Source organism: Mirounga angustirostris, unplaced genomic scaffold (assembly GCF_029215605.1).
Source record: "Mirounga angustirostris isolate CCGP_5_RB_7025 unplaced genomic scaffold, mMirAng1.0.hap1 SCAF_3, whole genome shotgun sequence".
In the NCBI taxonomy this organism is placed as follows: Eukaryota; Metazoa; Chordata; class Mammalia; order Carnivora; family Phocidae; genus Mirounga; species Mirounga angustirostris.
In genome coordinates, this window is record NW_026991711.1 from 175,262,110 (window position 1) to 175,289,825 (window position 27,716).

The window sequence follows — 27,716 nt, forward strand, 5'->3', positions numbered from 1 at the left end:
TGGTGGGGAAGTGATGGCAAATATAGAAATTAAGGATTCAGGAACTTCAATGCTGGGAGGGTCCTCTGGTTTTAAGGCTCTCTCTCTGCCACATGAAGAATCCAGGTGACTGAAAAAACTCTGAGGAGGTGAGTCATGTGGATAAGATCACCTTGGTCAGTGTAGATCAGAGTCCAATACTTCGACTTTTGCCGTCTGGTCTCATGGTCTTCCCAAAACTTTGAGTTTCCTAGGCCTGGAATTATATACAAGATATGACTGCTTGTTTTTCTAGAGCGGGAAAAAAAAATCCTATCCCCCAAAAATAAAGAAGAGTTGAAAAGCTCTTTGGGCTCATTAAACAGGCTGTTATAAGTTTTCTTGAACTTCAAATAACTCTTACCAAATAACATTTTGATGAGTTAAGTGTAAATGAATCAGAAACATATGGATAAAATTTCCTTGAAAATACACAAGGGTTTCAGAATCAAGGAGAGTCACCCTCACCCCCAGCCCATCCCCTTCCCATTCAGCTCTGGGTTTGGGTGTTGGGAACTTCCTCCGCAACTCACTGATTGGACTGCCCACCCACTGGCCACCCAGCATGCTTCCAGCTTCTCCCCTGGAATTCCGCCTCATCTCCTGTGGCTTAGTGGCCAAGTGGCTGGGGTGGGCTAAGAGAAGAAAGGCCAACTGGTGAGGGAGATAGAAAGAAGGGATATGCTGGGAGTAGGCAACCCAAGTGCTTAGAAAACCAGCCGCGTGCTATGTGCAGGGAAGGATGGCATTTGTGGCTACAGGCTGGCTTCAGACTTAGGGCTCTTTGGAAAGCAGATCATAATGTTTTCTTTCTTTCTAAGCAACAGGCTCAGTTTTGTGTTTTCCAGGTTGCTACGGTTTTCTGGAGCTTGCTCCTAAGTCTCTGTAGGGTCTGGGACAGGCAATGTTGAATTCCCCAAGATGAGGCCCTTATGAATGGAAATCATATCTCCGGACTGCCTCAGCTTCTAGAAGCACCTTTTCCTTGCATCCTACAAATGCACCCTGCCTTCCTGTGCCAGGCAAAAATGGCCCAGAGTAGATGGAATGACCCCTCTGTGTACCTGGGAGTTCCGCAGCCCAACAGTTTCCTGGTGCATAGTCCTGGAGCTGAGCAATGTCCGCAGGGTGGTCCAGTTCCCTCTCTCTTCCTGCCCTCCTTGTCTTTGCTGGTTGGCTGTTGCCCTGGCAAAGACAGTAGGGGTGTCTAGTAACAGACTCCATACAGAAGGGGTGAATGGTCCTCATATTTTACTTTTTATGCTACATGCTTAGTTTATGTTTCCCCAAAGCATACCTTGAATCGAGGATTTGGGGGCAAGAGTTGATATGTGAGGTGATTCTAGGTAACATGGTAAGGAAGAGGAGAAGTATGATGGGGAAAGGAGGAAAGTCAATAAAAAGTGTGTGTATTAATAAGTGGGTTGCCTGCATAGGCAACTGGGTTCAGTCCTGATGCGGACCCTCTGAGAGATACTTACCTCATGAGGAAGCCAGGCTGTTCTTCCACCAACTGTCACTCCTCACTGGTTACTTCTAGAGCATTAACTCCCTAGAGCTTTTTGCTGACTCTATGTGGGGCAAATCAAGTTCCTGAAGCCACAGAAAGCTTGGGATGGAGAGAGGATGGTGACTGAGGTAGGAAGCTGTTGGAGTATGGCTGGCCTTCGAGAGGCAGGAGGTAATATGGTCAGGGCTTATTCATTTCCTCCTACAAATACCTGGATATATCCCCACTCCCCTCTCTCTGCCCCTTCATACTGACCTCCCCTCTGGCTCAAGTTTTGGATGGAGGAGTGAAGGGGGAGAGTAAAATAAAGCAGGTGCCCCTCCCTCCTGAGCATTGGTTTTTGGATACCAGAGAGTAAAAGGGGTAAATGTGTGTTTGCACTGCCTGCCAGGCTGTTAGGCAGAGCATCTGGCCCAAGGGTGGCCATGCTCACAAGCTCCATAGATCTGCTGAAAAATAGAGCAGGGGCTGAGCTCTCCCACCTGCCCTGGGCTTAAGCATGTCAAGCTTGGCACAGTCATCTAAAACCTTGCTTTGGGGTCTTTTTATTTTCCCTCCCACCCTTCTTGGGAACACTGGTCAGCCTCAGAGAGGCTGACTTTGCTCTGAGAGGCTTTGTTCTGAGAGGCCCAGGGAAGAGGAAGAGAGGAAAGTGGGCTAGTGCAATCAAATTGAGACCGTCTGATGGGGTAAACAATGTTATGCCGAGAGCTGTAGTTAGGTGTGTTACATGTTCAGAGAGCACAAGAAAGGAGAGAGGTGGGACAGCCATACTGAAAGCTGTGAGATGGAAAGTTTTATCTTTAAGAGGCTCTTATCCAGATGTGATGGCTTCTGAAAGGCCTCCCTGTCCTATAAGCCTAAAGTGTCTTTATCAACCAACATTGAAGTCCTATTTTAAGGCCATCACATTGACCCATTCTTTATTCCCTCAATGTTGTATCATGCCTCTTAGCTCTATAAAAGAAGCCAAAAGCTTTCAAAGGCCAGAGGCAGCCTCACCTTTCTTCTTGAAGGTGACTGAGTTGAATGGGTGGATTGGCAGTAGGCCCTAAGGAGGATTTCCGCCAGGTGAGCAGCCCTTGGCTCTGGGTCATTGGGACAGAGTAGAGAAAGGAACAAGAAGGGAGATCACCAGGAGTGGGGTGGGAAAAGAAAGCATGGTGCTGTGCTCATCTCCTCCTCTCTCTCCTTCCCAGATGATTCACACCGCCATCACTTCCCATCTATGACCCCTGGGCTCGCAGCCATCCCGAGGCCCTTTCCTGCCCAGCTCAGCTGGAAACAGATGCAGACTGACAGATGTCTCCTTCAGGAACTGTGACCTCTTCACACCCATCTCAGCGTGGCCACTCCCTTCCAGGCTGGTGGAAAGAACACTTCACAGATCTTCCCCAAGACACCGGCCTGGGGCCCTGTGGCCACTCCAGCACTAAGCATCGTCCTCCTGGCTCTCACCTCCTGCCTCTCATGCTCCACCATCTACCCCTGCGGCAGCTGCCCTCCTTTTCCATGGAAGCCCCTTGCCCACACTTCCTTCAATCCTGTTGGCTCCCAATGTCTTAGCGTGACTTCCTGCTGCCAGGTGCTCTCCTGACCTCCTCACCCACTCATCTTGCTGTGACAATTCGGGTAAGGGAGTGGTGTGTCCTCTCTGGAGGCTTCTTCCATCATCCAGTGCCACACCCTCTGCCTGCCCTTCCTCTGTTAGCAATATCCCTTTCCACATCTCAAGGTGGCCATGAGAAGGCAACAAGACCATCTGGATGAAAGTGCATTGGAAACCACAAAATCTCCAGAATTAAAAGGATTATGCAATCCATTTTGACAGAGAAGAAAATGCAGGTTCTGAGAAGTTCGCCCATTCCATGGTGGACAGAGGACTAGGCTCCTTCTGGCATCTTCCTGTGCTTGGAATGCCCGGAGGAGCTGGATAAAGTGCAGATTCTCAGGACCTCCCAAGAAACTCCATCTGGTGGATCTGAGGAATCTAGATTCAAAACACAGGTCCCAGGGAGATCTGATGCAGAAGGTCATGTTAACCAAACTCTCACCAAGGCTGTCTGACTCCTGGCTTGTCACTCTGACCATCATGCACCCATACCTAGGTCAGCCTTTACTGGCTCCCTGCCTGTATATTTGTCAATCCATTTTCTATTTTCCAAAGGACTCAGCTTGGGGCTCAGGCCTATGAACTAATAGTGAGGAAGTAATTGGTGGCTGGCTCTTCAAACACTAGCCTCTGAGACTCTGGAGGGTGAAGTCAGAGTTCTCAAGGCAGGTGCAAGCAGAGCAGTGAGGAAAATGTGCCCCCCAACATGGCTGAGGAAGCCGTTCTGAGCACAGGCGACTGAGAGTCATGAACACTGTCCTCTAGGCCAGCCGAGAGGGGCTAGGGACACTGACAACTGCTCCCTCCCTGTCCACACCCATCCTTTGAAGGCTGTTCCTCACCTCCTGCTTTCCCAGCATTCAGTGTTTCCACCTAACACCCATAGATGGGATCTTTCCAGGGGCTGTGTGGCACTCTTCTTTGCTCACCTGTGGGATCGTCCCCTGAATGCCCCAGGGACTCCCCAGGGTGAGGCCTGGAAAATCTCCCAGTATTGGTGGTGGTGGTGGGGGGCAGTTCTGAGACCTTCAGGGAAGCAGCTGGATAAAGGTGTTATGAGCTGATATTGACAACATGATAGGAGATTGCCAGTTCTCCAAGGCCAGCCAGGCCCAGAGCGGAGGGAGCCCCAAGGGAGCCAAACAGCTGGGAGGACCAGCCATGGGAGGGGTGGGGCACTGCAGTGGACAGTGATGAGGCAAACGGGAAGAAGGGGGACCTGAAGCTGGGGTTCTTGTCCTGGCCCTGCAGGAGCCGGCTGTGTGTTTCTCAAAGGATATCGCACTTCCGTGGGCCTCTTCTTGACTGAGGGGGTGGGGGATTGAGATAGCATGAGCACCAGCTGTCCAGGACAACACATCTTGAAAGAAAGCTGATGGTCCATGGGGCACCTGGGTGGCTCAGTTGGTTAAGCAGCAGGCTCTTGGTTTCAGCTCAGCTCATAATCTCGGGGTCATGGGATCGAGCCTCGTGTTAGAGTCCATGCTCAGCTCTCCCTCTCCCTTTGCCCTTCCCACCCTGCTCACACGCTTTCTCTCTAAAACAAATAAATAAAATGTTTAAAGAAAGCTGATGGGCCTAAATCAAGGCTTCTCAAACCATTTTCTATAGAGAGAGGTTTCTGTTGCTAGAGCATCCCTCTGAGAGCTTGAAAGGAGTGGCATCTTGACCACAGTCACTTGCTTTCCTGCTTTCAGTCATCCCAGGGGTTCCTTGGGGGGAATTTCTGGGTTTTTCCTGAGCTGAAGAGGACCTTTGTTCTGGTCCAGTGGTTTTTGGTGAGTAAGCACACCATGACTCTCCCCCTGGCTGTGGTAGGTCAGCCAGCCAGGGATGGGGCAGCCATTGGTGGTCCAAAGGCCTAAGGCATGGAGGAGGGCTTCAGGGCGGGCCAGGCTCATTAGTCGGTTTGGAAAGTGGGGGTCTATTTAGTGTTTCCAGAGCACCAGAAAATATCCCAGTGGGGCATAGCGTCTGAGATTCTGAGTTTTTCACTGCTATGCACAGTACCATGATTCATAATTTCTTATTAGATGAGCTAATGAACACATTTATTTATTTACTGGGTCCTGATGACTTCCCGTCTGTGAGTCCTCAAAGAAAAACTTTTGTGCTGTAAGTTGCTCCAGCTGACGTCTTAGCTGGGCTTAGCTTTTCTGGTCACTTTCTCACCCTTCTTTCTAGGCAGCTGGCTCGGTAAGGGGTTCTGGAGAAGAATGGGTGATGTGCAGTGGGCCAGGGATTGGGGGCAGAAGAGTGGCAGGCAGATGGAGCGGCACGCTCTTCAGTGAAGACATTCCCCCTTACGGACGATCGGGAGACATACTGCCCAGATACCCTTTTGGGAAGGGCCTGCTGCCCAGCTGCGGGTATGCAGTCAGCAGTTTCCAGCTATCAGCTCCATCAGGGCCAGCTTCAGCTGCAGAGAATGATTTTGCAGGTTACCCACTTGTTCCCACCTCCAGGGACTGAGCAGGATGGGGTACACAGGCTTGGCCAGTACTGCTTGACGGAGGCCACAGGTGAGCAGCTGTGCTTACTCAGAGCTCCCCACCAGCTTGGCCAAGGCCTTGTCGGGCTACATCATAGTTCAACTTTTTCCTCTGCCCATTCCTGCGTGGTTTTCCCCAGGGGTGGTTCAGAGTCCTGTTTCAGGCCCAGTCCTGGCCCTCAGGTGGCTTAATGCCTCTAAGGTCAATAAGGTGGGTGTGCAGGCCTCCAAAATACATCCTGACGAATAAAATTAATAGCTACCAGTATGTGCTGATTGGTGGGATGTTAATCCAAGTCTGCTGTCTATAGGCATTCAGCTGCCCAGAACAATCACATCAATCCCATTCCTGCCTCAGGCACTTTCTGTTCTCTGTGCCAGGAATAGCTGGAGTTTGTGCCCAAATGTCACCTTCTCAGAGAGATCTTTCTTGATCCCTTAATTGAAAGGGTCCTCTGTCTAACTCTCAGACATTCCATCACATACCACGATGTTTGTTATTTTCTGTTACAATGAGTAGCAAAGATACTTTGAATATCTTATTTTTGGATGTTTTTGGTTACTTATTTTTCAGTGCTTATCCATCCCCACTGGAACATAAACCCCATGAAAGCAGGGACCTCTCTATCTTGTTTGTCTCTGTGTCCCCAGGACCTTGAGAGGTGTCTTGAGCAAGTACTCCAATAGATAATGAATGAATGAAATGAACAAGTATTTATTGAGCAAAAACAACAGTATCTAGCTAGAACTTAATAATATTTTGTTTCCAGTATATCAATTATTGCTTTTCCCTTCTAGTTAAGTGATGCAGGTTTTCACTCAGAACACGGATAGACAAACTTTTTTGCGAAGAGCCAATTTTGGTAAATATTTCTGCCTTTGCAGGCCATAAGGGCTCTACTGCAAATACTTAACTCTCCTGCTGGAGTGCAAAAGTAGCCATAGAAAATATGTAAACAAACAGGCCACGTTACAATAAGATAGTATTTGAAAAAGTAGGTGGCTGGTCAGATTTGGCTGACAGGCCATTGTTTGCTGTCCCTGACTGAGAATAGTAATACAAAATTTCCTATAAAATAAAATTTATTGAAGTAAAAAAAGGAAGTCTATTGAAATAATAATATTACCTAAATAGCTTTACAGAAACATATGCAAATTCCTGAAGTTGGAGATAATTCAGTTCTAATTTTTCTTGCATCATCTGTGGCCACAGCCATGGGGGTGAAGGAAGTTGGAAGGGAGAAATCCTTTTAATTTAATGTGGCCAAACTGTGGGAGGCTCACACTTAGATATTCCCAAGAACCTGGCAGGGCTAGGGTTCTGCTTTCTCTCCTCTTGCTGTTTTTTTATATCCTTTCTGCTCCCAACTCTGGTCCCAGAATTAGTGGCTGTCATAAAATGTTCTTGGGTAAATTATCCTTTCATGGGCTTTAATCTCAGGGCCAGGGTTGGTCATGGCCACACTTACCTATCTCAAAAATATACCCTGAGCTTACGCATGAACATGGCAGGGCACTGAGGAGGTTGGGGTGGCAGAAGGCGACAAGGTCAGTCTAATTCCTGAGCCTCTGGGAGCAAGAAAGGCTCAGATCTACTGGGTACTTACCATAAATCAGGGCTGTGCTAAGCACTTCACATATATTAACTGATTTGATCATTAGTCATCATCTAATAATAATTATGTTATCCCTGTTTTACAGATCAGAAAATTGAGGCATAGGAGCCTCAATTGGAGTAAATTGCCCAAGGTTATTTGGCTAGCAAAAGGCAGAGTCAGGAGTGTAACCTGGATGGTCAGTGCTAGAGTCCATGCTGCTCATGTATTTACTGTGATGCTACAGAGTCTCTGGGACAGCACCATTGAGGGCTCCCATATGTACACAGCCACATTCTGTAGTTTTTCTCCATAGGTTTTTTTTTTAAAAGATCATTTATTATTTTTTTTATCGAGGTGAAATTCATACAACATATAATTAACCATATTAAAATCTATCCTTCAGTACATTTAGTGTGTTCACAATGTTGTGCAACCACCTCCTGGCTCTAGTTTCAATACCTTTCATCAGTCCAGGAGAATATCTAGGACCCATCAAGTAATCGTTCCCTTTCTCACCTTCCCCTGTCTACCAGCACCCACTAATTTGCTTTCTGTCTCTATGGATTTGCCTATCCTGGATATTCCGTCTACAAAGAATCATACGATATGTGATCTTTTGTGTTCGGTTTCTAGCATGTTTTCAGGGTTCATCCAAGTTGTAGCATGTACAGTACTTCATTCCATTTTGTGCCTGAATAATTTATTGTGTGGTTTTTTTTTTTATTGTTGTTGTTTGTTTGTTTTGTTTTTTTACCACCATCTGTTTATCCATTCATGTGTTCTTTGGCATTTGGGTTGTTTCCATCTTCTGAAGGTTGTGAATATTCTACAATGGTCATTCACGAACAGCTATTTATTTGAGTAACTGTTTTTATTTCTCTGGGGGTATATACCCATGAGGGAATTGCTAGGTCAGATGTTTCGCTTTTTCAGGACCCATTGGCTTTCCACAGTAGCTGTACCATTTTTGGTTCCCATCAGCAATGTATGAGGGTTCCTATGTCTCTACATTCTCTCCAACCCTTGTGATCTTCTTCCTATTTTTTTTTTATTAGCCATCCCAGTGGGTTTGAAGTGTATCTCCTTGCAACTTTGATTTGCATTTTCTTAATGACCACTGTTGCTGAGCATCTTTTCATGTGCTTATTGGCCATTTGTAGGTCCTTTTTGGGGAAACGTCTTTTCAAGTTCTTTGCCCATTTTAAAAATTGGTTTGCTTTCTTCTTGTAGTTGAGTTGTAAGTGTTCTTTATATTCTGGATCTTTGACCCTTATCAGATATGTAATCTGTGATTTTCTCCCATCCTTTGGTTGCCTTTTTACTTTCTTGATAGTATCCTTTGATGCTCAAATGTTTTTAAATTTTGTAAAGCCCAATTTATCTATTTTTTTTTCTTTTGTCCCTTGTGCTTTTGGTACTAAATCTAAGAATCCGTTGCCAAATCCAAGGTCATGAATATTTACCCTTCTGGTTTCTTTTGATGGTTTTAGTTTTAGTTCTTATATTTACTATATTTCTTTATTTCTTATATTTAGGTTGTCAATCCACCCTCACTGTTTTCACATATTTTTAGCACCCAGAAGGCTCCCTGTGTCAGGGCCAGCTCAATGACTGTGTAATCTCAGTAGCTGTACAAGGCTCTAAACTTCTAAACTTAGGGGGCAACCACACTTGGTTGAATGTTCTGCTGTTGCTGTGTTGAAATTCTTAATTTTTGAGCACGGGACTCTACACTTTCATGTTGCACCAGATCCAGGTAATCCTCATCCTCTTCTTTCCATGGGTATAAGTCTTTCAAGGTTCAACTCAAGTCCTACCTCCTCCAGGAAGCCCTTCATGATCCCTTCCCAATTTCGAGATAGTCTCCTTTCTTCAATTTCCATAGGAGTTATGGCCCATACACACCACTCAGTTCTTAGTCACATTGATCATCTTCTGCCCTTGCTGGCCTCTTATCTTTCTGTGCATGGAAGTTTTGTCTCTCCCATTTGGTTATGAACTCCCTGGAGCATGGGGAGATGCCATTTCAGCTGGGCACTATGATGTGAGGCAGAGGAGTATTTATATGCATGTTGCATCTCTTCTTCCCAACTGCAAGTTCCTGTATTTATCTTGGTGTCTTCACAGCACACTAAGCCCAGGCTCTGTCAGGTGGCAGTTCAATAAACTATGACGGGCCTCTTTCTGCTCTTCCACCTGTCTCTCTGAGCAGGTGGCTCAGTTCTACCCAAGGTTTCTAGAATGGTAAGGCAAGAAAGGATCTCAGAATTCATTTGGTCAAATCCATCTTTGGATGAAGAGGTCTCAGAAAGGTCTAGAGTCTTACTCAAGGGCACACAGCTCATGGGGGCTCAGCAGGGAGTATAGGACACTTTCCTGTGCAGTAGCCTCCATCCCTTCATGCCTTCCTCTTTGGACAGATGTAGACCCTTCCTGGGAGTGCAGATGGGAAGTAGCCCTTTTCCTGTCTGGAGCAGTTAACTGGATTCTCGCCGAGACCAGCAGTCCATCAACCCAATTGGCTTGCAGCTTCCTCTGTGGAATGGCTCCCTGGAGCCCCCCCTGAGAAACTCCAGGAACCAGCTGCCTGTCAGCTACCTTATGAAATTGGTTTCCAGATGTCTTCACCTCAAATTGAGGAAGCAGGAGGAAGGTGAGGGGCTGGGAGTTTCTCTATTAAGTGAAGTTTTCAGGGTCTGTAATAAATAATGTCGTGCACTAATGGAGCTGGTGGTCTCTTGAGACATGGTGATGCTGAGATTGTCCTCAGTGAGGCCTATGTAAGGATGAGAGAGGCCAAGGGAGAGACAGGCCAGACCATTTGGGGGCAAGGACAAGAGAGAAGAGATAGATGGACAGAATGTTGGAGACTGAGTAGAGGTGGGCATATCATAGAGAGACAGGACAGAGAAAGAAAAGGAAGCAGAAAAAGAGAGACGGGGACAGAGGGCCAAAATCTGTCCTCGTGTTGACCTGCCAGGGTCTGTCTGTCTCCTTCAGAACAGCTGGTGAGTCCACAGTCAGCCCTGGAGGACTCCCTCTGTACAAGCCTTGTGCTGGTGCTTTGCAGAGATCAGCTCTTTTACTTTTTGCAACAACCTCATGAGGTAGCTGCTGCGATTATGCCCATTTTGCAGACAAGGTAAGTGAAGTGCAGAGGACAGAGGTAACTTACTCAAAGTCACACAGTGGTAGAGAAGTCTGCTTCCCACACTGTGCCCTTAACCATTCCAGCTGATGGTCACATTTGGGGGAATGATCTTTCCAGGCTTGGCTCATTCCATGGATGAGCACAGAAATTGTAGCTGGTTGGCACTACCTAAACCTAATGTCATCCTTACGGAGAATTCTGAATCTGAATATGGGCACAGGGAGAAGGTGCAGAGCAAGAAATACGAACATATCCTCCTTCTAAGCACTTATCTTGAAACATGTGGCACATCCCCTATTGGGCAGCCTTGGTTTCCTCCAACCCAGGACAGAATCCACCAGCTGAGGTGCCTCTTTCCCATCTTAATCACTGTGAGGGAGCATTTATATACACGAGAAACTTGGGTATATTGGCTTCCTGGGCTGCTGTCACAAATGATCACAAAAAAACAAAAAACAAAATAAATTATTACAAAATTGGTGGCTTAAAAAAAAAATAAAAACAACACATGAATTTATTCTTTCCTGGTTCTGGAGGCCAGAAGTCTGAAAACAAAGTATAGGCAGGACTGCGTTCCCTCTGAAGGCCCTAGAGAAGAATCCTTCTGTGCCCATTCCTACCTTTGGTGTCTCCCACTGATCCTTGGTGTCCCTTGGCTTATAGCTGAATCTCTCCAGTCTCTGCCCCCATCACTTGCCCTCCTTCCTTGTGTCTACGTCTCTATATCCAAATCTCCCTCTCTGGTCTCTTACACAGACACCAGTCATAAGACCAGAGGTTCACCCTAACCCAGAATGACTTTATCTTTGATTACATCTGCAAAGACCCTATTTCCAAATAAGGTCACATTCACAGGCACTATGGGTTAGGACGTAAACATATCTTTTGGGGGACACAATTCAACCTCACTACAAAGGACACAAGTGTGACAAAAAGGACAAGTATGTGAGGGCTCAGGTGTTTCCCTCAAAAAAATGGAATTTTAACTTAAGGTTTATACCTCTTGCCTAGTTCTTGGTTCCTTTTCCTCATGCCCCACGTGTTGCTACCTGCCCTCCTTTGCCTCTCGGACACCGTCCCTTTGCTTTGATAATACCACTGTACTTGGGAGTTGGGTGCTTCTAAAATTGTTTGAAATTTACAAAGGGACACCATATTTGAGATAAATGTTCTGTTTTGCCCAGAGAGGCAGAGCTGACTCTTGTCTCTTAGCTTGGGTTCATTCCCTAGATCAGAGCTACCTGCCTAGATGGTGTGTAAGGAATGTCGTGAAAATGGTCTTAAAATAAAATACGAGATCTCGCTGAATTATCAGCAGGGCTGTGTGTAAGGGGAAGCTCTGGGTATCTGATTCACCATGGACATCAGGTTCAGGGTGCTCTGCTCTCCACTGACTCTTTTTAAACCTGAGCTGATCCTCCAGTGTTAGGACTCTTAGTGGCAAGGGATAGAAATATATCACTAATTATTTTTTTTTCCCCAGAGGGCATCTGCTGGCTCATGCTATTGGGTATTCCAAGGAGTGGTCTAGATTAAAGTATAGCTAAACCCAGGAGGTCACTGACATCATCAAAATGCTGGCTCTCTCTCTCTGGCAGCAAAATGCCCCCATAGGTTCCAGAGAAAGAGAGTGCCTAGCACATTTCAGGAAGTGACTCTGTTAGTCCATCCTGAGTTCTATAGATATCACTGGCACGAGCTCATGGCCAGAAGAAAGAGATTCTCTGATTGGTTAGGCTGGAGTCACTAACCACAATGGCATAGTAAGGATGCTTCAGCTATGGTAACAAGAAGCCCTGGAAATTGCAGTGGCTTGACACAATGGAAGTTTACCTCGAAATCACATAAGTTGAATCAAGAGGACATCCTCAAGCACACAGGCTGAGGGAGGTTCTGCATCTTCAACATGTGGCCTCCAGGTCACCAAGAACATCAATATTCAACCAACAGACAGGGGAAGAGAAACTGGACCAGCACACAGGAGGTTCTTTTATGGGCCAGGCCCCCGTTTCATTGGCCAGCGCTTGGCCATATGTATAGACTATGACATTATCCCGAGAAGTACAGACTAGCTGTGAGCTCAACAGGAAAGGAAATAAGTTTGCTGAACGCTAGCCATTTCTGCCACCACTTGTTATGCTTATATTATGCTGGCAGCATTATCAGAGAATGAGGGAGGAGTGGCTTCCCAAAGGAAGGGATTCAGAAAAGATTTGTAAAAAATATCCTTTGATCTAACTCACGGGATGATTCAGACATGTCTGACCTTGCTGCTCTTGGCTATGCTGGTATCTGATACAGACACTATTGTCTATTGCTGTATGACAAACTATCCCCAAACTTAATGGTTTACAACAAGAATTTTGTTACAGTTTTCTTACATTTCATGATTTCAGTGGGTGAGGAATGTGGGCAGGGCTCAGCTGGGTGACTCTTTTGCTCCACAGGGTGGCAACTAGGATCACTCAATTGTATTCAGCTGGAGGGTCCCGGACAGTCCCCCTCTTGTGGCTGGTGCATTGGGGGAATGGCTGGAAGTCTGGGCTCAGCTGGGGCCCTCTTCCTCTCCATGTGGTCTCAAGCCCTGCCTCAAGGTCTCTGCAGCAGGATAATCAGGCTTCTTCTGTGGTGGCTCAAAGCCACTCCAAGAGTGTTCCAAGAAACCCAAGAAAAAGCTACGAAGCTTCTCAAGACCTAGCCTCCAAAGTCCTATGGGTCACGCTGCCATGTTCTATTGTCAGGCAGGTCATGAGGCCAGTCCAGATGCAAGTGGAGTGAAACCAGACCTTCCTTCTCAGTCCGTGCCAGCTCTAATGAGCTGCAGATCATGTCCAGCCAAGTAACTTTCCCACGTGGGGTCTTTGTGTTGGGGAGCCTTTCCTTCTCTGCAAGAGGCTATAGGCTGTGAGCCTTTACTGCCCGGCCTACTGACAGTTGTCTTGGCCATTTTGCTCTGGCTGTTGCAGTTCCTGTCTGGAGCTAGGTCCCTAGGGGCAGGAATCTAGACTCTGAAGAGCATAAAGGTATTCTGGGCTTCCAGGGACAGGACAGAACAAGGGATCCCACATGGGATGGGGGGTGGTGGGATAAGAAGAAGGGCCGGACCTATTCCTGGAAGTGATATTTAGCTCTAGTCAGCAACAAATATGATAGCTGATATCTATACCAAGCCTCATTTGTAAAGGTTCTAATTGCATTAACTTGCTAAAAATTTTCAACAACCCTAAGATATAAGTACTCTAATGATGTCCATTTTGTAAAATAGGGAACCGAGGCACAGAGTGGTTAAGTAACTTGGGCTCACAGGGCTGGAAAGTGAAGAACCAGTGCTCAGAGCCAGGCAGCTGGGCTCCAGAGCTGTGGGACCCTCGCAACGTGCTCAGACTAGTAGTCGCCTTTAGCACAACCTGTGGCTCCCTGTCACCTAAAGGGGTGCAGCAGTCTGTCACCAGCATCACCAAGCTGACTTACTTTCTGTGGGAAACCAAATGTATTCTGCTTGACTCCCCAGAAGTCTGCACTAGCCAAGATTCTCACCTTCAGTTACCTCTGTAAGTTCTGGCAATACCCATTCATTTCCCATGGTGCCCTAGGGCTCATATGCAAATGAAGTCAAATAAGTCTGGGTTATGTTATGACTATGTTATTACAAACCAGGGCTGTTGATGTTAAGTCAGATGAATAGTTTTATAGAGGATCCAGTGGGTGTGTGAGGCCGTGCTCAGCACCTTCATGTGGAGATCCGAGGTCTGAGTTCTCTGAGTCAGCAGGAACTAGAAACCATGCAAAACTCAGACTTTCCCAAGAAAAAAGCTGCTATGAGATTCCTGTCAAGGCCTCTTGTCTCTCCTAATCCCACATCCTGACCCCTTGCTCCTTGCTCTGTGCACTTTGCAACTACCCTTTGAAACCAATTTTCTTCTGAGCAGAAACAGAAAGTCCCCAGGGAAGAAATAGCTGGAATCTTCTGGGCATTTTCTAGGATTGGATGGTTGAGGCTGTTTGGCAGAGCTGAGCACTATGGTCCTGGCGTCACGTAGGATCTGTTTGTGGCCCTCCGGCCATCCTTCCTCCTACAGGGATGGCAGATGGCCTGTATTTTTAATAATTAAAAAAAAAGTCGGAGGGAAATCGGGCTCAGCAGGAGGAATTTGGCACCATCCAGGCAGCACAATTGAGCTGTGAATTTGTTTGGAGATTGGAAATGGTGTCTTCCCATTAAGCATGCCTGCAGCCTCAGCCCTTCCAGGAATCTTCGAGGGCCCCACGTAATGATTTTCATCAGCAGGTCCCGGCCAGGGGTGGGGGCAGGGGGGCCGGGAGGTGGATGGAGGGGAGCCATTGGCACCCCCGGCCTCTTTGTACTCAGAGGACTGTACCTCCCAGGGGTCACCGTGGACAATTTGTGAACCCCCCTGCCCCCACCCCCATCTCCTCTTAGCCTCTCAATAGCTCTGGGAGGCAGAGATCCCAAATGATTATACAAATCAGTCAAGAAGACCGCTTGGGTTGTTGAGAAAAAAAGGAACAGTGTCCAACTCTAAGGGGAAAGATACAGACCTCTAAGAAACCATGGTGGAGGTCCTACACCCTGTTAGATTATGCTATGGGGATGTGGAAGGGACTGTCACTTTCTTTGTCCTCTGTTTAAGGGAGGGCTGGGGGAGCAGAGGAGGAAGGGCTATACCCGGAATCCTGAGTTTCTCTATTTGTAAAAGAGCAGAAATAAATTCTACAGCTGGAAGAGGCTGGAGAGATACTGCTACCTATATATGACCTGATTCCCTGCAGAGACACAGAAAAGTTCTCCTAGGCAAAGGTGGCTCTAGACTGTGGGGAGGTGACCGAAGAGGCTGTGACAGTTTGCTTTGGATAGTCTGCTTACCCGCAGAGAAACATGGGCAGCATGCAATGGGCTGAGCATGCTTGGACATGGACGCCCTAAGGTTATCCTTTCTTCCTAAACAGACCGCACGCAGAAGAGCTGGGGCCCCAGAGAACATTTACAGGACTCCTTGACCCCCATCAGCATCCCTCCTCCCTTATTGATGTTGAATCAGGCCTTTCTGGAGAGTGAGTGGAATTGGCTCTGTTGGGTGAGGAGCTGGCTGAGCAGAGGGGTGATCTACACTGCGTCAGCTCTACCCAGCTAGAGCCCACCAAGTCTCAGTGGCTCGGGTTGGGGCTGGAGGGCTGGGAGGGGGGGCATTCCATTCTAGGGACTGAGGAAGGAAAGAAAGCTTCCCCCGTTCCCTCCCTCCCCTTTATACTGGCCTAGTCAACCCTGGGTCCCTCTGACCAGCTGCCATCGGGGGCGAGTCAGCCCAGCAGATGGTGTGAGGCGGGAAGGGACCATGTCAGCCAGCAGCACAGACCTAGCCGCGACTGTGAACTTGCAGCATTTCTGTTCCCAAGTCTCTTGCTCTCTCCCTCTGCTCCCTCCATCTCTCCATTATTCAGCCACCTTCTGGGCTCTTCTTTCCTTCTTACCCTCACCACCCTTCCCCTCCCCATTTCGTTTGTCTTTAACCACCTCTCCCTCCTTTTTTTCTCTCACTCAACCTTTGCAGTGCAAAGTTAGAGGCAGGACCCTTCAGGTCACCAGTGTTAATAAGAGAAGGGCCAGAGGCACTTTCTTGGTATCACATCTTCCTGGCTAGAGAGTCCTGGGGTGAGGGAGGAGCTCCCCGCTCATGGTGAAAGCTGTAACTGAACACCAGTTGGAGCTGAGAGCAATACTGTCAGCTCTGAGCAGGGGGGCCAAGGTCAGCGAGGCCGCAGATAGGTTATCTGTTCAGAGAAGGCCAAGGTGAAAGCTCCAGGGCTCCAGGGCTTCAGGCCAGATCACTGAGGGCTCCTTGCCCTACTCACTCCATCCCTCCTACCATTTGGAAGGGGATGTGGCCATGCCTGGGTCCATCCTTCCCCCAACCTCCCTTTCAGTCAGGACCCTGGCTGAGGACCGGGGCTGAGCCTGAGGCCTAGGGTGTTATCTGTCTCCTCATTAGGAGCCTCAGGTCTTTGGGAGACTGGCCAGTACAATGGCAATGCTAAGAGTGGTCTCTCCTGGCTTTGCGGTGGTCCCTCCCTCCCAGATCACGCACCCCGTGGATGTAGGCTGCAGTCAGAACAGTTCTGGACTTCTCCCCCAGGAATTTACTCCATTCCTGGTCCAGATCAAGAATCCAGAGATGCCCCTGAAGGGAAGGAAAGGAAAAGGATTGTTCCAAGGAGCCCAGAACTCAGCTGCTTCTACTTTTCAAGGCTACCCTAAACTCCTAAGGTCCATTCTAGATTCTGAAGCTACAACCTGTCCACAGAGTGTTCTACCAAGGTGGAAATGGTCCATATCAGCACCATCCTATACAGTAGCCACTAGCCACATGGAGCTGTTGAGCCCTGAAAATGTGGCCAGTGTGACCAAAGAACTGATTTTTAAATTTTATTTAATTCCAAGTAATTTAAATTTAAAGAGTCATATGTGGCTGGTGGGTGCCATATTGAGCAGTTCTAAAATGTGGGGGGAACCTGGTGAACAGTAGCAACCCCTTAAGTGAACAGAGCGTTTGACAAACCACTTTGACAAAGACCACTTCACTTAGTCCTCTTAATAAATAGCTCAGCATCTGGCACTGGTAAAGAGCTCCATAAATGGGTTCTTGCTTTTAATCCACAAAGAAGCAGTTGGATGGAGGTGCTGTTATTACCCACATTCTGCAGTTGAGGAAGGGAGACACAGGGAGATGAAGGTATTTGCCCAAAGTCACACAGCTAGTTGATGTTGGTCCACCACCAGGATTTGCTGACGGTCCACTCGACTCCAGAGCTCTGCTTTAACAAGTATATCTGATTTATCCCAAATTCTAAGACTTGGATTCTAATTCCGCTTCTGCCACCAGACAGCTCTGTGACCCTGGACAAGTGGTTTTTCCTTCTTTGGTTCCAGTTGGCTCATCTGTGGTAAGAGGGGATGGACGTGTCCATCCCGAGATCCTCTGGCTCTGAGAGTCCATGGTGCTACTTGGTTAAGCCCAGGTTGGACACTGTGGGTAATAACAGTGTCTAGGCACACTCTGAGAAAGACATTTCATAGTTCGGGATGCCGTGACCTTCTGTGAGGACAGTGTGAGGGAAGGAGCTGGGCACTTAGGAAGCCTCAGGGGTGGGGTGCAAGTGGCCTTTGCGGTGGGTCTTGAGGAGGGGGTGGGATCTGGGCCCTCAAAGATGCAGGGAAGCAGAAGGCACAGAGGCAGGATCACGGGCAACAGCAGGAGGAATGGTCCGTTGGAGGAAGGGGGCACCTTATGTTCAGGTGACTCTTCTGAAACCCACTTATGCAGTGTCTCCCCACCAGCAAAGGGGTAGCAGGAAAACCCAGAATAACAAAGGCGAGGATGGAGGATGCCTGATGCTTGTTTTGCTTCTGCCAAGTATACACTGCCTTCTTTCTTCTGAGCTGGCTCTACTATTTCCAGCTCCCTCCCTTCCACTGGCCAGGAGGTTAGTCCCTCAGGGCTGACAGCACACTAGGCATTCTTGACTTAGCCTGTGTGACTTTAAACGTGTCCCAACGCACGGAGCAGCCACCCTGCCCCGTCTCCAGGCGAGCCCAAGCTGCGGTCTCAAATTGCCCAGGCAGCATTCTTGGCCTTGACCCCTCTGCCCGGGCTCTCCTTCTGGGGCTGTATGACTCCCTTGGAGTGGCCTCCACCCGCTTCTCCCTGGCAGCTGCTGACACAGCCTGCCACTATACAAGTCAGGTTGTGACTTCAGCTAGATCTTGTGACTTGGAGCCTGTGCTTTATCCACGTGCAGTGAGAGACCCTTGAGAGCCACGTGTGTGCAAGCCCTGCAGGGCACCCCCAGATGAATAAAGACGGTCTTCCTTCAAGAAGCCTGTGGCCCGAGCTGAGGTGCCCCACCTCAAATGTCTATAGGCCCCGTAGGTGAGCCAGATGGACCCAGTGCAAAATACTAGGCAACAGAGATTAGCGGAATTTTAAAGGCTTGCCCTGTTGACTTAGCTCCAACTTGTTACTGCCGCACAAGACTGGGGGCTGAATGTTCCCCATGCTCCTTTCTGTAAAGAGAAGCTGGAATCTGGATTTTAATTGGAAATGTCCCAGTTTTTACAAATGGCACACTGGCCAAATAAAACCCATCTGTGGGTCAAAAACATTCCTGTCTCTTTCTTATGCACAGGCCAGTTCCTGGAGACGTGTTTGTTGAGTTGTTCCAAAAGGAGATGAGATGAGCTGGAAGTTGCCGTTCCTTATTTGTGCCCACATTGTTGTACTGTTTTTCCTGTCTTCAGTGTGGGCCCAGGCCTTGTTTGTACCCCGGCAATTAACTGGATAATTATCCCCTTGGAACTTTAATCACAAAGACCAAGTCAACACAGGAGCGGTGGATGCGTGCATTTGCGCACTGGGGCTTTCAACAGGGTGGATTCCTTCTGCCCTCTCCCCTTTGCACCCAGGGGCAGAAAGGGACACTGGTAAATATTTTCTTAGGACATGAAGCCTGAGGTTTCTGGGCCAAGACACAGTTTAGAATGGGCTTAGGACTCCCCAGAAGCCCTCCACCTCACAAACACATGAACACATCAGCATCTACTCCGTGTGAGATGTACATCTTTTTTTTTTTTAAGATTTTATTTATTTATTTGAGAGAGAGAGAGAGAGAATGAGAGACAGAGAGCATGAGAGGGAGGAGGGTCAGAGGGAGAAGCAGACTCCCTGCTGAGCAGGGAGCCCGATGCGGGACTCGATGCGGGACTTGATCCCGGGACTCCAGGATCATGACCTGAGCCGAAGGCAGTCGCTTAACCAACTGAGCCACCCAGGCGCCCGAGATGTACATCTTTACACTATGGCTGTGCGTTCAGTGCCATTGTGAGGCTGTAGGTACATAAGTGTATTGCACTGTGTTCTTGGCTGTTGTATTAGTCAATGTTCTCCAGAGAAACAGAACCAATAGGATATATACATACATACATATTAGAAAAAGTTTTATCTCTCCTAAAGGAAGCCCATGTATCATAGAACTACTGAACTACATCCTAAATTTGGACCTCTGAATTTTCCTTGTATGTGTTTTAGTTTGTATAAAGCCTCAATAAAAGTTCTAATCTAGAATTGTGATGCCCAATATGGTAGCCACTAACCCCATGTGGTTACTGAGTACTTGAAATGTAGCTGGTGTAACTGAGGAACTGAATTTTAAATGTTATTTAAATAAAATTTAAATTTAAATAGCCATGCTCGACTAGTAGCTATTGTATTGGATAGCACAGCTGTAGAACATTGTAATCATTCCAGAGAGTGCTAGTGAACAGCACTAACCTAAAAAAAGTACAACTTATTATTTTTTTTCTTTCTTTGTCTTTTCTGTTCCTACCAATCCAACTTTGCAGAGGCTTGGTACAAATAAGACTCATTTAGTAGCCTTAATTCCCAATTTCTTTTGACCATCTTCCATTTTATTTTAATTTATTTAATTAAAAAAAAGGCTTCTCTTAGTTTGGGATTAAACGAGCACTGGGTTTGAGGCAGGATCTGAAGAGATGTCATAGGCAGCTCTTTCTGTCTGAGGCAAGGGCTGGAAGGGCAGGGATGCTGAGGTTGGTGGGGAGGAAGCCTTTAAGAAGAAGGGCAAAGCCAGTGCATCTTGCCTTTTTGTAGCTTTCTAGTTTTAAAATGCTAAATCTTCATTCCTGTTCCATTTCTATATTTCCTAGTTTAAATGTCCTGATTCTTTCTAAGTCAGCTCACATTTTAATGATCTTCTTTTAGTATTTGTCCACCATTTTCCAGAACTCAGCTTTGATATAAGGAAAGGATTTCTGAGCTTCTTTCTCTGAAATCTTATTGTCCTGTCCTTCCTTTTTCTTGTGAATTTGACTGTTGTGGTAATACTGGCACTCAGCATTTTATTATTATTATTATTATTATTATTATTATTATTATTATTTAGAGGAGGGGGAGAGAGAGAGAGAGTGAGGGTGGGGAGGCGCAGAGGGAGAGAGAGAAAATCTTAAGCGGGTTCCATGCCCAGCGTGGAGCCCGACTCGGGGTTTGATCTCACAACCCTGAGATCATGACCTGAGCTAAAATCAAGAGTCAGACGCTTAACTGACTGAGTCACCCAGGTGCCCCTCAGCACAATATTATAAGAATACAGGCTTTCAACTCCAGCTCTACCACTGATACCTAGATGATACAGATCATGTTACTTAATCTCCCAGGGCCTTAGTATCCTCATTTGTAAAACGAGGGTGATGCTAATAATAGGACTTGCCTCCCAGGCTGTTGGGAGGATTAAATGCACAGTGGTTAGATGCCTGCCTGGCATTGGCAAGTTTGTATGGGTACCATAGATGGAATTGCTTTCTCTCGCCTAATAGACTGTAAACTCCTAGAGGGCAGGGGCTCGAGTAATGAATGCCTGGCGGGTGGGAGGACTGCTATAAATATTTGCTTAATGAACAAGGGAGTGGATCGCTGTGGTCAGTTAATCGCTTTCCACTTTCCAATGTCCTTGCAAGAACTTCCAGATCAGCTTTTACCTCCACTCCTACTTCTGCCACTCACTGCCTCCTGTATCTTCTGCCTCTTTTGTCTCTGTTGATTCTCCTTTTCTGAGTTCCTCTAATTGCGTCCTTTAGGGGTCATGAAATCCAGTCCCCTATTTTCAGCAAGTTCTGACACCCATTTAACTTCTGCTCTAACTTGGAAGCGGGGCCTGGGAAGACATCCAACACAAAGACTTCAAATTCCCCAAACACGAATTCTCTCTCCCTTTAGGAAAGTCCCGGGGCTGCAGACATGAGGACATTGCTCTGTCTTCCATGACACATCCCTGGGCACTGGGCAAGGAAGTGGGTGGGTAAGAGGTGACAGTGTCTCTGGCCCCTCCTTGAGGGATTTTGGTGGGGGATGCTCCTTCCTGCCTTCTTGGCTGTGAGTACGTGAAACTAAAAACAGCCTCCCCACCTGGGTTTTTATCATGTGGCCCACCTCTGTCCCCTACCATCTCCTTTCCTGGCCAAGAGGTGGTTTTGTCCTGTCTTTGGCCCTTTCTGAAATATCAAACCCTATTGCATCACGGTGCACCAACCAACAGCTTGTCCAAGCCAGGAACTGAGAGAGCATGGCAGCTTCTTAAATTCTCCAGAGGTTCCTGTTCCAGAGACACACTCATAACTGTCCTGCGTCAACATGGCCTTTAACATACAGCGTGAAGAAGGAAGCTCATTGACTCACAGCCCTCTGGGCTCAATGTCCAAACCATCCCCTCGCCTGCCTGGTAGCTCCACAGAGCAGGGCTCTAAGGAGCTATAACTTCCCGTTAGGCCCCTCCCATAAGTCCCTCCCCCGCCCAGCTGTCTACTGTCGCCATTTCCCTTCTGGAAGCCACAGTCTCTAAAGTGAGCAGCGAGAGGGAAGTCATGCCTGATATCTGATAAGGTGACAAGTCAAGTGTGGACTTGACTTGGCTCTCCATGCTGCCTTCTTGGCCAGAATGAGGTCGTCTGGCTCAGGTGCCCAGGCAAAAGAGCCCTTTCGCTTCCAAGAATTAAAGCCAGAAATACTAGATATTAGAGAGATTACTGTCTGTGGCAAACTCCAGTTCTTTGTTCTTTCCTGCCTTCCTGTCTTCCTAACTTCCTTCCTTTGCCCCCCTTCCATAATTATTTCTTGCCTCATTCTCATGGGCCAGACAAGTGCCAAAGGAACAAAATCAAATACTGAAATACTCCCAATTCTTGTTTTCTAGAACTTGCACTACAGTAGGACAAATATACTGATAAGCAGGTAACTATAAATGAATATGAAAAGGACAACCATTGAGAAAGGCACAGGGTGCTGTGGGAGTCCCGAGGGGACCTAAGCCAGGCTGTGCAGATGGCTTTTTGCTTAAAGGAAAAGTGGCTCCCAAACCCTGATCCATGTCATCCCATGCAAAATCTTTTCATAGGCCAGAAGAGAAATGATAAAAATGTGGACAACATAATATGAGTTCATGAATTCTTATTTCTTGGAAAATATCATCTTCATTCTGAGGTGCTGCACCCTTTTGGGGTCATAAGAAAGGATGGAGCATTAGATGGTAAGAACAGTCATGGTAGTAATTACTATTTTTGTGTCTATATATTTATTTGATAAAATGAAAGAGGGAAATCACGTATCTGTCCTCCAGAATTTTTGGAAATGTTGCTGATCCATGAAAGCTTATAGTTTAGGAGGTAGACTGGCAATGTATAAAGCATTTCTGGCTGAGGACCAGAAGTGGGTTACTGGTGTGATGTCCTGGATTAATACACACGCTGTTTTACGTGGGGTGAATGCACAATGTCACTCCTCCTGTACAAAGATGGTGTCACAGGACCAACACATGGAACGTATTTCTCTCATCTCCCCAGTAGAAGTGATGGAATTTTCACTAAGTCTTCCATACTTTTACACCTGCTCTTCCTCTTGGCCAAAGAATGTATTTGTAGTATGGCTGACTGGGGTAGGGGTATCATTTGTGGTCATAGAATAGAAAGGGAAAGTAGTTCCAATTGGAGATCAAATCCCTGAGCTTGGCTTGTTAGCTACCCTCACTAACAGACGGACACAACCAGTTAGGCACAAGATAGTTCTTCTAGGAACATGGCGGAAGGTGAAAGTGTGTGGGCAGGGATCAGTAGACAGAAGACCAAGTCATAAAATAGAGTTTGCTCTGCATAAATTTGTGCTCTGCTTCTGAGGCCCACTGTTTCCTGGCTGAGTAGCCTTGACTTGTCTCTCTTTTCTGCCCTCAGCTTGCTCATCTACCAGAAAGGAAGCCAGATTACTTTAGATCAGTGATTCTCATACTTTAGCAAGTATTAGAGCTACTTGGAGGGCTTGTTAAAACCCAGAGTTTCTGATGCAGTAAATCTGAGTGGGCCCCAAGATTCTACATTTCCAAAGCTTTCCACGTGATGCTGATGTTCCTGGTCCAGGCACTGTACTTTGAGAACCACTGCGTTAGGCACTTTTCAATCCTTCATTCCTAAAATGCTATTAATCATTCTTACCTTAAAGAGTTTATAATTTGATTAGCACTTTTCCTGTAGGAGGGAAAGAGATTAATGACTTCATTTTTTAAATTTCTAATTGAAATATTTAAATATTTGTTTGGCACCTTCTGTGTACACATGATTGCAAGACAGAGAGAGGCTGGCTACCACGCTCTTCCCATCCATACTTCCCTGACCTCTGAATTGTGCAAAAGCTTTGATTTCTATAAGGTACTTTGTACAGTAATATCTACTATTTGTGGTTCTAGGGACAGAAAGAGTCTGGAAAATTGAGATCAACAGATAGTGGTAAGTCTACCACCCATGGAAAATTATGATGCAGAGAGAGGCCTGTTTATATATACACATCTGAATGGATGAAGCCATGTCAGGGAGGATTGCCTGCAGATTAGCGTGCCCCAGTGTGGGTCACCATCACCTCGTCCATGTTCCCAGCACAAAGCTTTTGTCGAATAATCTCATCTCACAGAGTTGCCCTCACATCATTGCCAGAGGGCAAAGGCAAATGGGGCTCTTGCCACCTGCAATGCAGTCCTGACATGGACAGCATTGGAGATAAGCAGGCATGTAAAGACAAAGCTTAACTCACAAAGGTCGAACAGGAAAGTGTTTTATGTTCACCACGGGCTTTGTGGATTTAGGGACTGGATAGATGTTTTCAATTCATCTAACAATAGATTTGTATTTAGAATATATAAAGAACTGTAAGAAAATGACTAACGATGCACTTTTTAAGATGGGCAAATAAAATGAATGAGCAGGGGTGCCTGGCTGGCTCAGTTGGTAGATCCCATGACTCTTGATCTTGGGGTCATGAATTTGAGCCCCACACAAGGGATAGAGTTTACAGAAGAAAATAAAATCTCTTCCTTAAAAAAATAAAATGAATGGTCATTTCACTAAAGAGGATGTATGTATGACCTATAAATATTTGAAATAACGTGCAACCTCACTCGTAATCAGAGAAATGCAGATTAGTACCAAAATGGCATACTTTATATCCTCCAGATTGGCAGAAATGAAACTGGTAATACCAAATGGTGGTGAGAATATGGAGCTCAGGAAATTCTCATGTAGCTGGTGGAGTGTAAGTTGGTCAGACCCACCAGGGGAATTATTTTACATTATCCAGGAAAGTTGAAAATGAATAAAATTTATGCCCCGTCTAGCTCGCCTCCACATACACACTTTAAGGAATCTGCAGCACAGACTTCGTAGGAACGTTGTACAAAATGGGCCAGGGCATCACTGTTCACAATAACCTAAGCCTGGAAACAACCAGAAATCCACCCCAAAGAGAATGGATACAAAAATTACAGGATTTTTCTTATAATGTAATTCTATACATCAATGAAAAGATAAATTTTCATACACATTTCAATGTGGATGAACCTCAAAAGCCTAACAGTGGGCAAACAAAGCAAGCTCTAGAATAAATGCAGTATGACACCATTTATGTAAAGTTCAAAAGCAGGAAAAAACTAAACAGTAGATTGTTTAGAGATACATACATGTGTGGTAAAGTTACAAAGGAAAGCAAAGAAGATGATGAAAACAAAATCTGGCGGAGTGGTTGCTTTGAGATGGATAGGGATACAGTAGGGCAGGAACACATATGGGGTTCAGAGTTGTGGGGGAGGATCTATTTCCTAAGGTGAGTGGGACATGCAGGTGCTTTTAATACGATTATTTTAACTGTATATGCACCTTATATGTGCTTTTTTTCATGTACGTTATACTTTACAATGTAAGAAAAACTGGTTGGAATTGTGTTTTACAGCAGGGCTTTTTGATTGCTGGATTTTACTTGCCTGGGTCCTAGAGTTTGTGGTGATTAGACCATGAGCTGGAGTTTCCATTGGGGACCCCCAAATGCCAGCAGGTGTATACCTCTTCTCTGGGTCCATTCAGTTTTTCAGATAATTCTCCCACATATTGCATGGGATGTAAATACCTGGCTTGCTGTGGGCCAGAGCTCCAGAGGTAAAGGGACGGGGGCAGGGGGCTGTGGGAGCTGGGGGGTGGGGATATGCAGAATGTTACTCCAACTCTGAGCCTCTGCCATGTCCTCTTTGGAGAGGTAGTTGCCCTGCTGCGTGGGGTGGAGGAGGGAACCTGGAGTTTGTTCTTTTCTCATGGGCTTCTGAGCCATTGTTGTTTTCAGTTCCATGCTTCACCCTTCCCTTCCCTGGTCCCCAAATCTCAGAGCCATGGATTTGTCTCTCATTGGCTTCCTTCCCACAGTCCATCCCATGAACTTTTTGCTGAGTTAGATGTTTCCCCTCCATGGGTCTTCCATCTACGAGCATGTTCTGGATGCCTCTCATCCTCTGTGTTGCTTCTTCCATTCCTTTGTGCCTTTACTCTCGTGTTAGTGAGGTTTTGAGAGTAAGCACGTGCATTTAGTCTGCTGCGTTTAACCCGAATGACTGTGATCAAAACCTTTCCGCATAGGCTGATTTTCCCCATTTTACAGTTAAAGAAACTGAGAACAAAGAGGGGGCACACCAATTGCTGGGGAAGACTCCACGGCGGGTGTGAATGACTCCCCCGTGTATACTTTTCCTCCTACACGTCCTCACTCCCAGCAGGAGGGCTCCAGGGGCTTGTAACCCTTCTGGCTGGAGTTGTGTCCTCTTGTCTAACCCAATGATAGCCCTCCTGCTGCAGTTTCCCACGACCGCTGTCCACTGGGTGTAATGAACAAACCGCAGCAGGAGGCTGAGGACCGCGGTGGCTCAGCCGGCAGGGCTGTGCTCTCAGCCAGGTGTGTGAAAAGCAGCAAAGCCTCCCTTGGGTGCAAGCAGAGTGACCTTGATTCTCAATGTTAATGGCTTCACACAGGCAGGGAGAGTTTCCTTTGGAAGCAGCAGATATTCATCAGGGCCATCAGCCTGTTTCATACTGAGAAGCACTTGGACTGAAATTTTATCCCATGGTGGGGAGAAAAAGAAGGGAGAGAGCGATGGGAAAGTTGCTTCAGTTTTTTTTTTTTTTTCTTTGACAACCACAGATTTCCTGCACTCCCTTGGAACCAAATTTCTGTTTTGACTAAATAGAAAGTCTCCAAGGAATGAGGGCTGATGGGGGAGCTTTCTCTCAAAAGCACCCTCTGTGGCCTTCCATCAATTCCTCTTTTCCCCTCCTTCTCTTGCCCCGCTTGTACTTCTTTCTTCTGTGCTCTCTGACCCCATCTCCACTGCCTCCATAAGCTGTCCATGGCAGAGGCCCTGCAATCTTATCCCAGGCACCGGGGCTGGGGCATGGAGAGGCCAGGACCCCCGGGGGATCAGTGGGATTGCTCACAGGGGCAAGCCTGTCAATGACAGGCAGGCAGGGGGCAGGCTGGGGGGGCATGAGCCCCCCAGGCCCAGGACAGCTTGGGCAGTTGCACGGAGCACTTCACAGCCTCGAGCCTCCTGTTACCTCCCAGCGCTCCCTCAGCATATAGACAGGTATAGGACAAACGGTAGCCTTTTTAGAGTCCAGAGTCCACGTCTACTAAACCTTTGACCCAGAGAGAGAGGAGGGAAAGGAGGGAAAGTTGTCCCAGGAAATTTACAAATAAGAAGAGCAGAACTTACTTTTCCTTTAAAATGGAAACCACTTGCTTTGAACCAGGATCTCAGCAATCCTCGGCCCCAGGCCATTGTCACAGTCTCCTACTCATCCTCCATGGTCAGACAGGTTCCTTCACAGTTCCCACATTGCCATGGTTCCCAGCTGCCTTTGCCAGTCCCACCCAGCCCCACAGAAACAAGCAGCCCTGCATATTTTGTTTTTAGAGTACCTCTTTTACAGTACGATAGGAAACGCAAGCAGACATGGAGAAATAGACTTTATGTTCCCTCAGGGCAAGAGCCTTGTTTATTTTTAACTTTTAATAAAGTGTCTAGGGTTAAGAGAATAAAATATATTAGCATATGAATTATGACTATTACTGTTATCATAGTATTTTTTGAGAGGGTAGATGCATCAGGAGCTTTTCTGAGCACTTAGGGGCATCTTCTTCTCATTTGCCCGAACAGTTTAATGAAGAGGTATTATTTTCCATTATAATCTGAAGCCCAGAGAAGTAACATGCCCAAGGACATATAGCTAGTAAGTTGCAGATTTATACACACACACACACACATACACACAGACTCATGCACACACAGATTCATGCACACACACAACTTATATTAAGTGACTCCATGAGGGAAAAAATTCCTTTTGCTAAAAGTTTAGCAAATATTTATGAAGCCCCGGTGTATCAGGCACTACA

At 46.7% G+C, this 27,716-nt stretch overlaps 1 long non-coding RNA gene across 1 annotated transcript; it reads right to left on the reverse strand.

The window, feature by feature from the left end:
- Window positions 1-205: 205 nt before the first annotated feature.
- On the reverse strand, window positions 206-27,152 carry LOC129045584 (uncharacterized). Its single transcript, XR_008505539.1, has 3 exons — window positions 27,034-27,152; window positions 1,083-1,203; window positions 206-235 (listed from the first exon to the last, which is right to left on the reverse strand). It is a non-coding gene; the product is annotated as an uncharacterized LOC129045584 (long non-coding RNA).
- Window positions 27,153-27,716: the final 564 nt, after the last annotated feature.